Source organism: Arvicanthis niloticus, chromosome 11, assembly GCF_011762505.2.
Source record: "Arvicanthis niloticus isolate mArvNil1 chromosome 11, mArvNil1.pat.X, whole genome shotgun sequence".
In the NCBI taxonomy this organism is placed as follows: Eukaryota; Metazoa; Chordata; class Mammalia; order Rodentia; family Muridae; genus Arvicanthis; species Arvicanthis niloticus.
The window spans coordinates 13,704,323-13,720,503 of NC_047668.1; the positions used below are offsets into that span (position 1 = coordinate 13,704,323).

A 16,181-nucleotide genomic window follows, 5' to 3' on the forward strand; every position below is an offset into this window, starting at 1 on the left:
ATATAGAAAATAATGTAGAGGGTGCCCTAGAGACATGATTCTGTCAATAAAGTACTTGCTGTGCATTTGTGAGGACCCACATTAAAATCAGGGTGTGGTGGTAGTCCTAGGGATGCCAAGAGGTCACTGAATCTGTGAGCTCTGGGTTCAGTGAAAAACTCTGTATCAATACATACATACATACATACATACATACATACATACATACATACAGTGAAGAGAGACTGAGGAAGACACTCAACATTGACCTCTGGCCTCCCCGTGTTAGGCACACATGTGCCTATCCATGAACATGAACACACATATAACTAACACATATACACAGTAATAGTTTGGGGAGAGGTGAGAGAACCAGACAGACTTAGGAGTTGTATGACTAAGGGCAGATCAATCTGGCTTCTGAAACCCCCACTGACACAGCTCCTCCAAAAAGTCCATACCTCCTAGTTCTTCCCAGACAGTCCGCCAGCCAGCTGGGAATGAGCATTAAAATATATGAGCCTAAAATCCATTCTCATTCAAACGTCCACATCACATAAACCTGAGTCTGCTCTAAGATCCATGTAAAATCCACATGGCATACACCTGTGATCCAGGCACTCCTGTTGTGAGACAGGAGGCAGAGACGGGAGACACTGGGGACGCCAGATTAGAATAAGCAGTACAGGACCAGAAACAAATGGGTGAGACCCTGCCTCAAAAACACAGATGGTGCCTGGGGAGGATCATCCAAGATTGCCCTCTGACCTTCATATGCCTATGCATACACGCATGCCCACGCATGCGCACTCACACAGACACTTCTGATATGGCCTGATCTTACTTAAAACAAACAAACAAACAAACAAAGCCAGTCTTGGCCTGAGGAGGGCTGGTGGAGAGAAAGAAAAGTAAATGAAGACATACCCCAAGCAGTAAGTTAGCTTGGAATAGCATGAGATAGTAGCCATATTAGGAAAATTAAACTGACAAAACAAACAAACAATGGGGATTTTAAGAGTGTGGATTTATGTAATCTATTTTTTGAGGGTTTCTTGTAGCCCAAGCTTTCCTCAAATCTGCTAGGTACCCAAGAATGTGACCTTGAACTTCTGCCCCTCCTGTCTCTACCTTCTCTGAGTGTGGAATTACAGTCATATGCCATTAACCTCTGGTTTATGAGGTGCTAGGGACTGAACCCAAGGCCTCTTATAAACTGAGCTACATCCCCTGAAGTAACTCTTTCTCTTCTCGTCTCGTCTCGTCTCCTCCTCCTCCTCCTCTTCCTCCTCTTCTTCCTCTCTCTCTCCTCTCCTCTCCTCTCCTCTCCTCTCCTCTCCTCTCCTCTCCTCTCCTCTCCTCTCCTCTCCTCTCCTCTCCTCTCTTTCTCCCCTCTCTTCTCCTTCTCTCCTTACTCTCTCCCTCCCTTCCCCTCCTCCTCTCTCCTTTCTCCTCTCTCCATGTGTGTCTGAGACACTTTACCTTCTCTGAGTGTGGAATTACAGGCATGTGTCACCACACTCTGGTTTATGAGGTGCTAGGAATTAAACCAAAGGCCTCTTATAAACTGAGCTACATCCCCTGAACTGACTAATTCTCTCTTTTCTCCCTCCCTCCCTCCCTCCCTCCCTCCCTCCCTCTTTCTTCTTTCTTCTCTCCCTTCTCTCTCCTTTTTCTCTTTCCCCTTCCTCTCCCCTCTCCTCTTCCTTCTGCACCCCCCCCCCCATGTGTGTCTGAAACAGGCTCTGATTTTCCTGCCTCTACCTTCCAGATGTTAGGATTAAGATGCGCACCAAGCCTGGACAGAAGCAGTGTGGTTTTCCTTAGATTTCTATTTTGAGGTAGGATTGTGCACTGCTACCCAAACTGGCCACTCGATCTCCTGCCTCAGCTTCCCAAACACTTGGTTTCAGGTGTGTACCAACATATCACTCAAAAATGTGGTTTTGCCATAAAATAATAGTCATGATTTAGAGATAAAGTACTTTGGGAACCAATCAACAATCTCACTATAGTAGAACATAACAAAAATCTTCATAAAATGTAGTTAAGTTCAATTAACAAACAGTGTGTTTTGCTAAAAATAATTAATTGTAATTGGTAAAATCTGATTTCTGGGGCTGGAGAAGATAGATGGCTCAGTAGTTAAGAGCAATGGCTGTTCTTCCAGAGGACCTGGGTTCAATTCCCAGCCCCCACAAGATGGCTCATAACTGTAACTCAAGTTCCAGGGTGCCCCCACACCTTCCTCTGGCCTCTGTGGGCATCAGGTACTTGTGTGTGCATCACGTACTGGACAGGCACACATGCAGGCAAAGCACACATTAAATAACCATAGAGGTAGTTTTGAAACATCTGATTTCTAATTTTGCTGTCAGCTGTCTTCTCAGAACATTTAAAGTGGCATTTCAACATATTTTAAATCCACGCCTGTAGATCGTGTCTCCCCTGTCGATGACTTGTCACTCTTCCTGTCTTTCACCCCAGCTTGGTAAAAGCCCTTACAGGTATTCAAGTTCATGCCACCTCAGTCTGACTAATAGTTCACAGGTAATTAAGTCCTGTGATCCACCCTCTTGACCCATGAATCAGTTTCCTGTTAATACACCTTCATACGTATTTAAAACAAAATAAGAAAATTTAAATAACAATAAAGCCACAAGCCACGGAGTTTAAAATGAGCATAACAGCTTCTAAATTAAAATAGAATTCCTTTGAAATTTATGAAGCAATGCTGGAGAGATGGCTCTGAAGCTAGGAGCACTTGCTGCTCTTGCATAGGATCCGAATTTAATTCCTAACACCCACACCAGGTGGCTCGTAAGCCACCTGCAACTCCAGCTCCAGGACATCCACCACCCTCTTGTGAGGGCGCCTGCACACATTCATGCATACACATTTAAAGATACGCGAAACTTCGCTTGTGAGCATGCTCAGAGTAGACCTAGAATATTGAAAATTCATTCTTTGCCGGGCAGTGGTGGTCCACGCCTTTAATTCCAGCACTTGGGAGGCAGAGGCAGGTGGATTTCTGAGTTCGAAGCCAGCCTATTCTACAGAATGAGTTCACGTGAGTGAGTAGTGTTTGCTTGCCAAACCAGACAACCTGGGTTTGATCCCTGGGACGGTGGAAGGAGAGAACTGACTCCTACAGGTTTTCCTCTGACCTCCACGTGTGCGCCGTGACACTCACCTCCCTCACAGTAAGTTAATTAAAGCGCAATCGAAACTAACATATATCTATAGAACCTCGTTTCTTGTCCCACATTAGTGTCTAGTAAGAGCTTCCACCGAGGAAGCATAACAACCGTGTGAAGTGACAAGTCCCGCAAGAGGCATCTACAAAACTCTGCTCTAACACTGGCCTGCCTGCCTGCTGCCACGCTCAGAACCCTGTCGGCCATGCACTGCACTCTAACCCTCTGTGACCATGAACCTCAAGTTAAACACTTTCTTTTATAAGTTGCTTTGGTCATGGTCATGGCATTTGTCACAGCAATAGAAAAGTAACTATGACAGTCACCCAGAGGAAAATTTTTTCCTCTTTTTTTCCTGTTGTTGTTGCCAACAACAAACTGTTTCACCACATACAGGAAAAAAAAAAGTTTTCCCAAGACCTACCATGTTTTCTGTGATGAATTGTCTTCCCATAGTAGTAAAAATTGTAGGAGATCTGACACCCTCTTCTGGCCTCTGTGGATTCCAGGGACACATGCGGGGCACAGCCAGACATATAGACAAGATACTCATACACACCAAATAAAAATAAATCTTAAAAAATAGTCAGCTCAAGAGATCCACCTGCCTCTGCCACCTGAATGCATGGGTCACCACCTCCCAGGTAGCTTTTTTTTTTTTTTAAAAAAGACGTATTTACTTATTTATTTATTTATATATGTACAAACTGTTGCTGTCTTCAGACACACCAGAAGAGGGCATCAGATTGAGCCACCATGTGATTGCTGGGAAATTGAACTCAGAACCTCTGGCAGAGCAGTCAGTGCTCTTAACCATTGAGCCATCTCTCCAGCCCGCTTTTTTTTTTAAATATGATTTTTATTCTTATTTCTGTGTCTATCTGTAAGTATGCAACGTGTGTGCAGGTGCTTATAGAGTCTAGAAAAAAAATCGTTGAGTTTTGGTGTTACAGACGCGTGAGTGCTTTGCCTGAGTATCCGTATACGCATTGCGTGCGCGTGCCTGGTGCTCTAACTGGTCAGAAGGAGGAGTTGTTGGTTCCCCTAAAGCTAGGGTTCTAGAGATGTGAGCCACCTTGTGGGCGCTAGAAATTGAGCCCAGGTCCTCTGTAGGAGCAGCCAGTGCTCTTAATCACGGAGTCGCTGCCCCATCCCCAACGTAAAACCTTAAAAAAAATTTTTTTTTATTTCCATGTGCATTTGTGGCTTTCATGTGTGTGAGGGTGTCAGATCCTCTGGAGTTGCAGTCATAGAGGTACTGGGAACTGAACCTAGGTTCTCTGGACAAGCAGGCAATGCTCTTAAACAGGGAGCCATCCATCCAGCTCCTAAAAACTTCTTAAAGCTGAGTAACAAAGACTGAACTGAAGGCCTGAGATTCGCAAACAAACAGACAAATGTTTTAGTGTCTGTCTGAATCTATCATTCTATTCTACCGATGCCTACTGGATCACCCATTAGGTACCAAGGCAATGGTTCTCAATCTTCCTAAATGCTGAGAGCCTTTAACACAGTTCCTCAGGTTGTAGTGACCCCCAAGTATACAATTATTTTCATTGCTACTCATAACTGTAATTTTATTACTGTTTGGAATCATAAACACCTGTGCTTTCAGATGGTCTTAGGAGACCCCTGTGAAAGGTCAGTCAACACTGCCTCAACGGGTCATGACCCACAGGTTGAGAACTAGTGAACCAAGGTTCACTAGTTTCTCTTAATGTTGCTTTAAAAAATCCTTTTCCATCTGAACTCAAGTGCCTGGGCTGGCCTTAAACCATGACCCTCAGCCTCAGCCTCCTGTGTGCTAAGATTACAGGAGCGTGCCACCATTCCTGACCTAATACACAGTGATATACCTTAATGAAGTTTTATTTATAATGCAATATAATGCCACATGAAACTTCTGTGGAAATAAGACAGACACAGAGGTATAAATGATTTTCCTCAAATGGTTTTCGTGGTGGTTGAGTGACACAGTGACTGAGCCATGCCCCTGTCTGCTTCACAATGCTCCCTTTTTGTTTGGATGAGAGAACATGGGCCAGACCCCTCCTAAAATTTTAGCTCACAAATTCACCAGCAGGGAAAATGGTAGGGTGGTCTGTGCTAGAAGGGTGGGTGGGGTTGGAGTGTTCACGAAGGTTTACTGCTTGAGAATTGACAACTCGCAGGCTGGAGGGGTGATCTGTGCTTGCAATGCTACCACCCGGGAAGCAACAGAGGGAAAGTCATGAGTTTGAAGCCACATTCTGCTTTATATCCAGTTGTAGGCCAGCCCACATAGTGAGTCCTTAAAAGGGGGTGGCAGTGGAGAGGCAGGAGAAGCAGGACAGATGGTTCTTGAGGCCAATCCTGACAACCCCAGTCCCAGTGTCAGGACCCATATGGAGAGAGGAGAGAACTGGCTGCTGCAAATTATGCCCTGATCTCCACATGCGTGCCATGGCACAAGTGTACATGCACAAAAGTAAAGCAATGAAGTTACAAAGACAAAAATTCAAAATTTTCATCCCAGATAGGACAGTGGATCTAATCTGTCTTTCTACGGTTTCTTTGTGCTTTTTCTTGTTTGCTGTTTATTGGGAAGAAAATGAAGGGGTCCAATAAGGACCCAGTGTAGCTGGGACTCTAAAAGGGCCAGCTTGCTTTTTGAGACTCAACGTAGTCCAGGCTGGCCTCAGACTTTATATGTAGCCAAGGATGAACTTGAACTCCTGACTCTCCTGCTTTAAGCTCTCAGGGAGGTGATTTCAGGGATGAACAATACCCCCTCTGTCAGCCAAGCTCATTGTTTTAGCTTTTTCATTGTCGTAACATATATTTAAACTTTGTTTTAGTCATGTCAGGATCAAAGCAGAGTCTCACACATTCTAGGTAAGAGCTCCAACTCCTCTCTGTCCTTAGTCTCAACATCTCAAGATTGTTGTGTGACTAGGACCACAGCGTGTGAACTTTGGAAGGATTTTCTTAGCATAAGTTAAGAAGCCTTGATGTTCATCCAAGTTGTTGTATAGATTAAGCCTGTCCCTGTTTATTGCTAAATATCATTTCATGACACACAGCAGCACAGTCCAACCACTGAACATAAAGATTATTTTCACGTTGGGCACTTGTTCTCATTTTTAATTTTAGCCTATATACTTCCAGGCTATATATAATCCATCACTGAGAGAAGTTAGGGCTTCTCCCTCTGCCTTATTTCTCCAACTCAGCTAGCTTTCTTGTATACCCAGGCCAACCTGCCTCGATATAGTACTTGCTCACAGTGGGCAATTCTACATCAGTCAGCAGTCAGGAAAATGCTCATGAGCATGCCCACGGGCCAGTCCGACTGACACAATCCCCCAACGGATGCTCGAGATGAAGCTAGCTAGGAGAGCGGGGTAGTTACTCATACTTGTGTTTTTGCATGGAATTAGATTCTTTTCATCTCTCTTCTATAAGTGCCCAGAAGTAAAAATTGCTAGGGTACATTTTTAATTTTGTGAAAAACTACTCTGGGCTGGGGATACAGCTCAATTGGTAGAGTGCTGGCCCAGCATACAGGAAGGTACACGCTGGATCTCCAACACCTATAAACTGCCTATGGTGGTGTAGATCTTAGGTAGAGGCAGGAAGAAAGGAGGACTGGCAGTTCAAGGTCAACTTCCTCTACGTGGGGAGTTTCCTCTACCGGAGAGCCTGACACAAAACACACACTAATAAAAACAAAACAACCCAGTTCAGAGCTATTGTAGTGTCTCAGCAGCAGTGCATGCATGAGTTTACGGTGCGTGGCACTCGGCTAGCTCTTTATTTACGATTTTATTTTGATTGGTGTGCCATGATATCACGTTGTGGAATCTGTTTCTTAGGCTCTTTGCAGGTTTCCTATGAATAGTTCCAGCCTAGTGTGGAATTGGGTGTGTAGGCCAGGTTGCCCTTGGATTTACAGTAGTAGTTCTCTGCCACTGTACGGGGATTGCAGGTGTGAGCCACCATGCCTAGCCTTTCGTTGTGATTGTTTTGTTTTGTTTTGTTTGTTTGTTTGTTTGACTTTTCTGAGACAGGGTTTTGCTCTGTACCCCTGACTGACCTAGTTACTTGTTATGTAGCCCAGGATGGTTTCAAACTCTTGCCTTCCCCATTTCCTGAATGCAGATTTGGGTTTCATTACAAACCCCAACCAGTTATTATTTTTTTTTTTTTTTAACTTGCCTTTCCCTGATGTCTAATGGAGACAGGACATCCTGTCATGTCCTACCTCATCTATACATCTCCCATGAAATAACTGGCTATTCCTTTTACCTGTTTTCTATTTAGAGATCACGTTGTTTGAGACAGGGTTCATATACCCCAGGTTTGGCCTGGGACTCATAGTAATCCTCTTGCCTCAGAATCTCAAGAGCTGAGATTACAGATGTGTGGTACCATCTTTGTCTTTGTTTGGATTTCTTAGGGACATGGTCTCCTGTAGCCTATAATAGCTTTGGACGCGGTGGATAAACTAGCCTTGAGTTTCTGATTCTCCAGCCTCTGCCTTCCCAGTGCTGGGGATTCGTATATGGTTTTTGATTCCAGTACAAAACTCTTTCAAAATTGTTTTTGCTCTGGTGAAGTCAGTTTAACCTAGTGGTAGCCGGTAGGTTCTGAAGCAAAAACAGGCTCTCCCAATGCATAGCTGGGTGACCTTTGACAAGCATGTAAAGGTCACTAAATTCTTTCCTCTCACTTGAAAATAGTGTGATTGAAAAATGCCCCAATCAGGGACACTCCTTTAATTTCAGCATTCAGTGGCAGAGACAGGTGAATCTCTGTGAGTTCCAGGTCAGCCAGTGCTACACAGTGAGACCTGGTCTCAATTAATAAACGAAGGAAAAGAAGAAACCCAGTAAACCCTAGAATTCCTTTCATGAAAGAACTTACTTCCTGTTCAGGCAACAAGCCAACTTGAGCTGAGCAGTTTTTGTCTCGGCTATGACTCAGGGACCTGGGCTCCTCAATTTTCCTCTCATCTTCTTGTGCCATTGTCCTCTAGGTTTGGGGGATCTTTTTTGCTATTTAGTGGGAAAAGGAGAGGGAAGTGCGACAGTGTTTGAGAATTTTCTCTAGCAGAGGCACCGCTGGTTCCCACAGTCTGAAGGCACCCACACCGGCCCAAGTAACTGCTACAGGGAAGTGAGGAAATGCACGCTGTGTATACCCAGAAGGAAAATAAGTGCGCAGGGCGCTGTCTGGCGGGAAATGCTGCGCAGTCCTGCGTCATCACAACGTGGGCAGGCCGGTGGCTGAGGCTGGGTGGCAGTCCTCACAGAACAGGAAGTAGAGGTGACAAGTAAAGGTCCATCCAGCAGCAAGCTCACGTGTGGGGGCGGGGGTCGGGGGGTGGGGTGGGTCAGGCCAGGTGTGCCCAACAGGAGAAAGAGAAGCGCAAACGCCTCAGTCGGGGCTCATTTTGAAGATAATCTTTCTTCTCTCAGTTTTTCAAATGGAGGCTGCTCCTATACAGGAACACTGTCTTGTAATGAAACGTTTTCTTTTCCGGTTTTTTTTTTCTTTTTTTTTTTTTTTTTTTTTTTTTGGTTTTTCGAGAATGAAAATTTCGTAATGAAACGTTTTCAAACCTCCCTTAATAATTCTTAGTTGACAGTCGGTTTTCCAGTCAGATTATTAGATCATCTATACCTAACGAAAAGGTCCTCCTCTAGGGATTGAGGTGATAGATAACTCAGTGGGAATATGCTTGCCATGCAATTGGCAATTGCAAGGCTGTGAGATCGAGTCCTCAGAATCCACATGAAGGCAGATGTGGTACACACACCTGTAGTTCCACAGTTCTTATGGTGAGATGAGAGGTGGAGACAGGAGGATCACCAGAAGCTCAAAGACGAGCAAGCCTAGCTTATGCAGCAGTGAATAAAAGACTATCTCAGTAAAGTGGAAGGCAAAGACCTGAGGTTGTTCTCTGATGACCTCCATGTGTGACCTTAGCCGGAGCTCACTCATGCATTTTAGTCACACACAGGAAAGTTCGTTCTCTTCCTCCAGTGTGCAGGAATAGAGAGAGAGGGTAGTGCATTAGCCACATAGTTCAGGATAGCCTTGAACTTGGAGACTTCCTGCTTCAGCATCCAAGCAGGTAGGTGACGGGTGTGTCACTGTACCTTACTTAACTTCTTGGTCTGTTTTTGGTATCTACACCTTTTTAGTCTCTGAATTATTAGCTATATCTTGAATATACATGAATAATAGCAATATAGCAGATGGAGACTGGACGTAAGGAAAATGTAACTGAAGTTGTGGTTTGTTATGTCTTCATTGTTGCTCTGACTTTTACTAAACCAGAAATGACTCTGGAGTTTTGTCTCCTCCCCCCTTCCCTTTGAGGGCAGAGCCTCAATGTAGGCTAGATAGCCTAGGCTAGCTTTGACTTTGTGATCCTCCTGTCTCAATCCCCATAGGCACATACTACTATGGACTCACTTGGAAGTCTGTTCTTTTCTCTTTTTTTTTCCCCCCAAGTCAGAGTTTCTCTGTGTAGCCCAGGCTGTCCCAGTACTTGTTTTGTAGACCAGGCTGGCCTTGAACTCAGAGATCCACCTGACTCTCTGCCTCATAAGTGCTGGGACAAAAGTATATGCTGCCACTTTTCTGCTCAGATTTTCTCTTTTGATCTGCTAATATGGTGAGTTTTACTTTTTGCTTTCCCAATGCTATATCTTCCTTCTGCTTATTCTTAAAATAAGCCCTCTTCTGTTCAGTCGTGTTGCTCAGTTAACATGCCACTGGATCTTAATGCTAAAGTTTATTGAGGGGTTTTCACATCTGTTTGAGTAAGTTTAATTCATTTCATTTAGTCACGTTTTATTATATTCTGGTTTTCCCTCTTTATGTATGTAGGGTTCTGTTCTTAGTGCTATATAGTGTTCTGATTTATACAATGGCCTAGGTAGTATTGATGATAATGTCTATATAATACAATCTTTTTGGAATTAATGTATAAACACTTAAGAAATTCCAGGTGTAGGAGGCTGAGGCAGGAGGATAACTACAAATTGGAAGCCAGCCTAGTTTGAATAGTCAGTTCTAGTCCAGACACTGTCTCCAAAGAACAAAATCTGATTCTGGAATCTATGTCCACTCCATAGGTGATGGACTTTAGTCTCCTGCACTGATGGAAACCTAAACTCAATTTTGCAGCCAGTGAACTTTTGCAGTAGCCTACAGTCTCTCTAGCATGGGAGACCATCCTTAACTACTACAGAGATAGCTGGCAAATACAGGAGACTACTTTTATTTGATAAAACAGAACTTACCCAAAGCATAGAGGGGAAATGAAACTCCTCTATTTTTGTATTTCCCTGATATGATCACCTAATGGTTGGCAGTCCCCACCTTCCAGCTCCCATTATACTCAAAAAAAAAAAAAAAAAAAAAAGGAATGCTTCATGAGTTTTCGAGTCATCCTTGCACAGGGGCCATGCTAACTTTTTCCATATTGTCCTAGTGTGCTGCTGAGGCGAGCTCCCCCACTATCCGGTTTTGTTTTGTTTTGTTTTGTTTTGTTTTCCCTTCAGTATTAGGGATTGCACTCAGAGCCTTGAACAAGCTCGTCAAGTGCTCCACTGGAGAGATGTACTTCAGCCCACAGTGCTCCCGGGCAGCCTCTGGGGGAGGATCAGTTAGCCTTACAGGTCTTCTAGACAACCATTCTTTCCAGCTATGACACACTCTGCTGCTATCAAAAGTTGTTAGAAACTCCAAAAGACAGCTCTTCAGGGTTGTTGCCCTCTTTTTCCTGGAGCCAAAGTAGATGGTTCTTTTGGCTGGCACTTTCCTAGTGCAGAACACAACTGGAGAGCTTCTGGTTTCTCGGATGAGCCCAGATTCCTATGGTGCTGTTCACGTGATCTGTCAAAGCCTTCAGAAATAGTGGTCAAATGGATACATATTGTAGGACCTTGGGCAGTTTTTGCTTTCCTTTTTTTTTTTTTTTTTTTTGTTTGTTTGTTTGTCTGTCTGTTTTTTGTTTGTTTGTTTTTAGAGTCAGCATCTTTTGGAGTCTAGGCTGCCTGCCAACCCACTAAACAGCTGAATATGAACTCTTTTTTTCCTATCTCTTCCTTCCTTCCTTCCTTCCTTCCTTCCTTCCTTCCTTCCTTCCTTCCTCTTCTCCCTCCTCCCCCTCTTCCTCCTCCTTCTTTTAGTTTGATTTTTCAAGGGTTTCTCTGTTCCTGGACTCACTCTGTAGACCAGGCTGGACTTGAACTCAAAGGGATCCACCTGCTACTGCCCTTGAGTACTGGAATTATAGGAATGTGTTAACAAGCATAGTGTATGCACTGCTGACCTCACACCCAGGGCTTCGTGTATGCTAGGCAAGCACTCTAGCTTGACTAGCTACATTCCACAGTCCAATTTCCTTTATTCCTATTTTCTACAGAATGAGAATAACAATACAAGATGTTTGAAATACCTTTCATCTGAGTCACTATGACTTCATTGTTCTTAAGGTTAGTACTGGCAATGTGTTAAGAGATTTTTAAATTTAATTTTTGTACCTTTCTTATTTTTTGTAGTGCTGGGAATTAAACTTGGGGCCCTCAGTATGTTAGGCATGTGTCTTCAGTGAATCACATCCCAAGCCATTTTTTATTTTAATTAAGAAATTATTGTGAACTGGGTGGTGGTAGTGAGTGCCTTTAATCCTGGTACGTGATCACTCTTGAGGAAGAGGCAGGGAACACCTCTGAGTTTGAGGCCAGCCTGACCTACATTGAATTCTGAGACAGCCAGGGTTACACAGAGAAATCCTGTCTCAAAAAACAAAACAAAACAAAACAAACAAACAAAAAAACAAAAAGGAGAAAAATAGATAAGCAAACAAACAAACTATGGTACTATTTAAGATATTATCATTGTGTGTGGGTACTACTGTATAATGTAGCCATCAGAGGACAGCCTTAGGTTGTTATGTCCTTCCAACTGTATTTGGGTTCCAGGGACTGAATTCAGGTCACCAGGCTTACATAGCAAATACTACCTACTGAGCCACTGGCCCAGTCCTTGGTTGAGGCAAGACCTTATTTTGTAGACTAGGTTAGCCTCAAACTCATGATCCCCTTCCAGCTTCCCCAAGTACAGATTTGATTACTGGGCTGATGGGTAAATCTATCAATTTCAGAACATTCTTATTTCCTATTTCTGGAAAGTATTATTATTATTATTATTATTATTATTATTATTATTATTATTAAGTTTTAGAGACAAAGGCTCACTCTGTAGCCTAGCCTGGCTTTGAATTCACAGGATCCACCTGCCTCAGGAAGGCAGGAGCCACCACAGTGCACAGTGCACAGAGTGCATTATTTCCTCTCCCTCCCGTTCCTAGTCGATTGTTGCTCACCCCACTCCTGCCAGTGCTGTTACTGCTAGTCTAGACTCCCTGGCCTGAAATCTTCTTCCCTTAGCGTGCCATCACCTACACAGTCATACGAGGACGAAGTTTAATTTACAGAGAAGGCACAATGACAGATAAACGATAATACTTACTGTAATACATCATAATAAATGCCATGCAGTCTCCCTTCTGGAAAGAGTCAGGACATGCTGTCCATTGCAGAGTACAGCTGGCAGCAGGTAACTGGAGGCTTCAGGGAGTGAGAACCCACAAAGGAGGGCTGCAGTAGGCTCATATTGTGAGTAAGCTTCTACCTCCTTTCCCCAGTAGCTTCCCTGCCTTGAAGGTTCTGCCAGATCCAGTACCCACTACTCCCAGACTCATCTTGATAATGTCAGTTTTGAGAGTCACTCATCGTAAGTCATCAGAAAGCTGATACAGGGTCCCCAAGAAAAAAGAAGATCCTGGAGGAGCTCATGTTCAGTGAGACCAGGGACAGCTATTGTACTCAGGATCAGGGTAGGGAGACAGATTTGGGAAGGGCTTCTCTGAGGGGAGAGAGAGAGAGACAGAGAGAGAGAGAGAGAGAGAGAGAGAGAGAGAAGAGAAGAGAAGAGAAGAGAAGAGAAGAGAAGAGAAGAGAAGAGAAGAGAAGAGAAGAGAAGAGAAGAGAAGAGAAGAGAAGAGAAGAGGATAGCAGGTAGCTCAGAAACACCAGGGCGTGGTGAACAGACTGATACCAGGCAGATTCAGAATCTTTCAGGGAAAAGACTGGATCACTGAGACTGGGATGGAGAGAATGCTAAGGAGCAGACTGATGTCTTCCCTGGGCAGAGTCTATTGGATTTGTCAATTAGGAGGCAGATTCAAAGGCAGTTTCAGTAGCAAAAAAGTACAGAGTGTAGGTAAAGATGCCACAAATACAGAGAATGGGGAAGAATCATAGATCTTCTGGAAATATGGGCTGAGAAGGGAAGAAGGAGGATAAACGCTGACAGGCTTAGTGTTGCCAACAGGCTCGGAGCCCCAGTGAAACAGACCTGCACTAGTTCAGAGCCTCAGGGCATAGATCCCTGGGGTGAAGAAGCTGCTATTTAGAGAACGGTGATTGATGAGAGAAAGATCCCCACGGGAGTCTGGGGGGGATGGAATCTAATCCGGAAAATGGTTTTGTGCCTCTGACTGTATGCATGCCATTTTGCTCGTGTGTGATTGTACAGGCTGAACAACTATAAACGGAAAAGCTTCTGAATCTAAAGTTCGAGTGTGGACATGACTGCACAAGTGGGGGGAAAATCCACACATCTGATCTCATGAGATGGGCAACAATCAAATAACAAACACCTGAAAGCTGCTTGCATAGCCGTATACAAAATACGAATGACAGCAGAAGTCAGCGTTAAGCATCTGCAAGTATTACAAATATTTCCAGACTCTAAACTGGATCTTTTAATGTTGTATTGCCAGTGTACATTTATGTAACTACCATAAATTTAGTTAAGTCAAGAGCCCAAACTAGTTCTTAGCAGGTTAAAATAAAAGTATAGAGGGGGTATACACCGTTTGGACTTTTTTAGGGATAATCTTGCCCGATTCTAGCTTCTAGAGACAACCACAAGGGCTGGCGACGTAACCCAGTTGTGGAAACCTTGACTAGAGATAACCACATTCCTTGGCTTTTGACCTAGTTTCTTCATCCAAAACCAGCAGTGCCACATGTCTCTGACTTTTGTGCAATCATCCTCTACTCTTTCTAACCTCAGTTAGGGTCCGGGGCTATAGCTCAGCCAGGAAGTGCTTACCTACACGAGTTAGGCTCTGGGTTCCCCTCAGGAGTACAAAAAAAAAAAAAAAAAAAAAAAAAAAAAAAAAAACCAAAAAAACCCAAAAAACAAAAAACAAACAAACAAAAAAAAAACAAAAAAAACAAAAAACAAAACCCTAACTACAGGAGTTCTGCTTTTAAGAACTCCTGTAGTTAGGTTAGATGCAACTGGGGGACAAGGCAATCTGCCTATCTCAAGGTCCTTAACGTTAACTACATTTGTGCAAACTGACATATAAACATGGGCACCTCTGGAGGCTTTACTCTGCCTACCACACTAGAACTAAGTATGAGGTTCTTATTTTAAGGGGGCAGTTTGAGACAGGCAAAATAGTTACTATTGGGAAGTTTGGAGCTGGAGAGATGGCTCGGTGGTTAAAGCGCTTGCTGTTCTTTCGAGGAGCCATACTAGATTCCCAGTACCCATGCATTACTAGCAATCATCTGTAAACCCATCTCTAGAGGCTCTGACACCCCCCTTCTTGGCTTCCACAGGCACTCCTCACAAGTGGCACATATACATGCATACACACATGCATGCATGCATGCATACATACATACATACATTCATGCAGGCAAACACTCCTGTGTAAAACAAATACATCTGTTTTTTTAAGTAACAAAAAACACGGAGAGGTTTGATATTTGTACTCGACTTGGGAAAGATACTTGGTCAAATAGGCGAACTAGCTTCTAAAGGTCAGGTATGCAGAGCATGAGGGCTACAAAGTTGTAGACAAGTGGCCAATTGGTGTCTTGAGGAAGAACTTTCCTTTCAGTCTATAAAGAAAAATATAGCTGGAAAAAGAAATCTCAACTGTGCTAAGGAAGTAAGAGATAGGCATTTGAAGCAAACATGAAGACAATAGAAATCACAGAGGTGGCACGACTTCCAGGTTCTAGAGAGGGTGCTGGTAACCAACATAAAAGGGAGAAAACCCTAAGTGTTTCCATTTCCAGGAGCTTGTGAGATTAGCATGCTTCATGTGGGATTGTTAGGTTAGAATTTATTTATAAAATATACTCATGGCGGGCTTCTGAATTCAGCTGCTTTGTGCCTCTCCTTTGTTACCATGTAGTCTCTGGATATATGTTACCACATCAGTGTACTGCTTGTAAAGCCAGATGGCCAGTTCTTGATGTCAAAATAGCATTTCTTGGCAATCCAATTCCAACTATAGAAGCCAATGGTAAGAAGTACTATTCTAAGTATTTTCAGAAATAGGATACAGGCAGTATTCTTCCCCAGTGGGTTTTGCATACTTGCTGTGTTCCAGGCACTGTCCTGAATTTTTTTTTTTAAATTAAAAATCAAGTAGTAAGAGTTTCAACGATTCCTGCTTGTAGACTGTAGCATGGACACAAAGGGGAAAATAAAAGAGGAACAAATATATGCTAATATTTTCTACTCCAGTAACAATTAGTCCAAAAATGACATGTCAGATATTAGTGAAACTGTAACAATCCGTTTTGCTGTTGATTAAAGGGAACTCTGTAATCCATATTCCTTGTATATGACTTATTCCGTGTATATCTCATTTCTTAAAAGAACAATAGATTTGGTGAACATAGTTACAATTTATCCTGTAAGCTACAATCAGCATAGATAATCTAGGTAGATTTTTAGATTTTAGATGTATGATCGACATTCTATCTCATATTAAAATGAAAGCAGATGTTCACCTGACTCTGCATCAAATAATTAAATTAAATTTCTGTTTTGTACATCTATCTAACCACTGACCCAAACAACAAATGTGTGCCAAACTCTTGTCATAGAGGGGTACTCTGCAAGGCTCTG

The 16,181-nt window shown here is 43.2% G+C and overlaps 1 pseudogene; it reads right to left on the reverse strand.

The window, feature by feature from the left end:
* Nucleotides 1-10,585: 10,585 nt before the first annotated feature.
* LOC117717464 (U6 spliceosomal RNA) lies at nt 10,586-10,682 on the reverse strand (annotated as a pseudogene).
* Nucleotides 10,683-16,181: the final 5,499 nt, after the last annotated feature.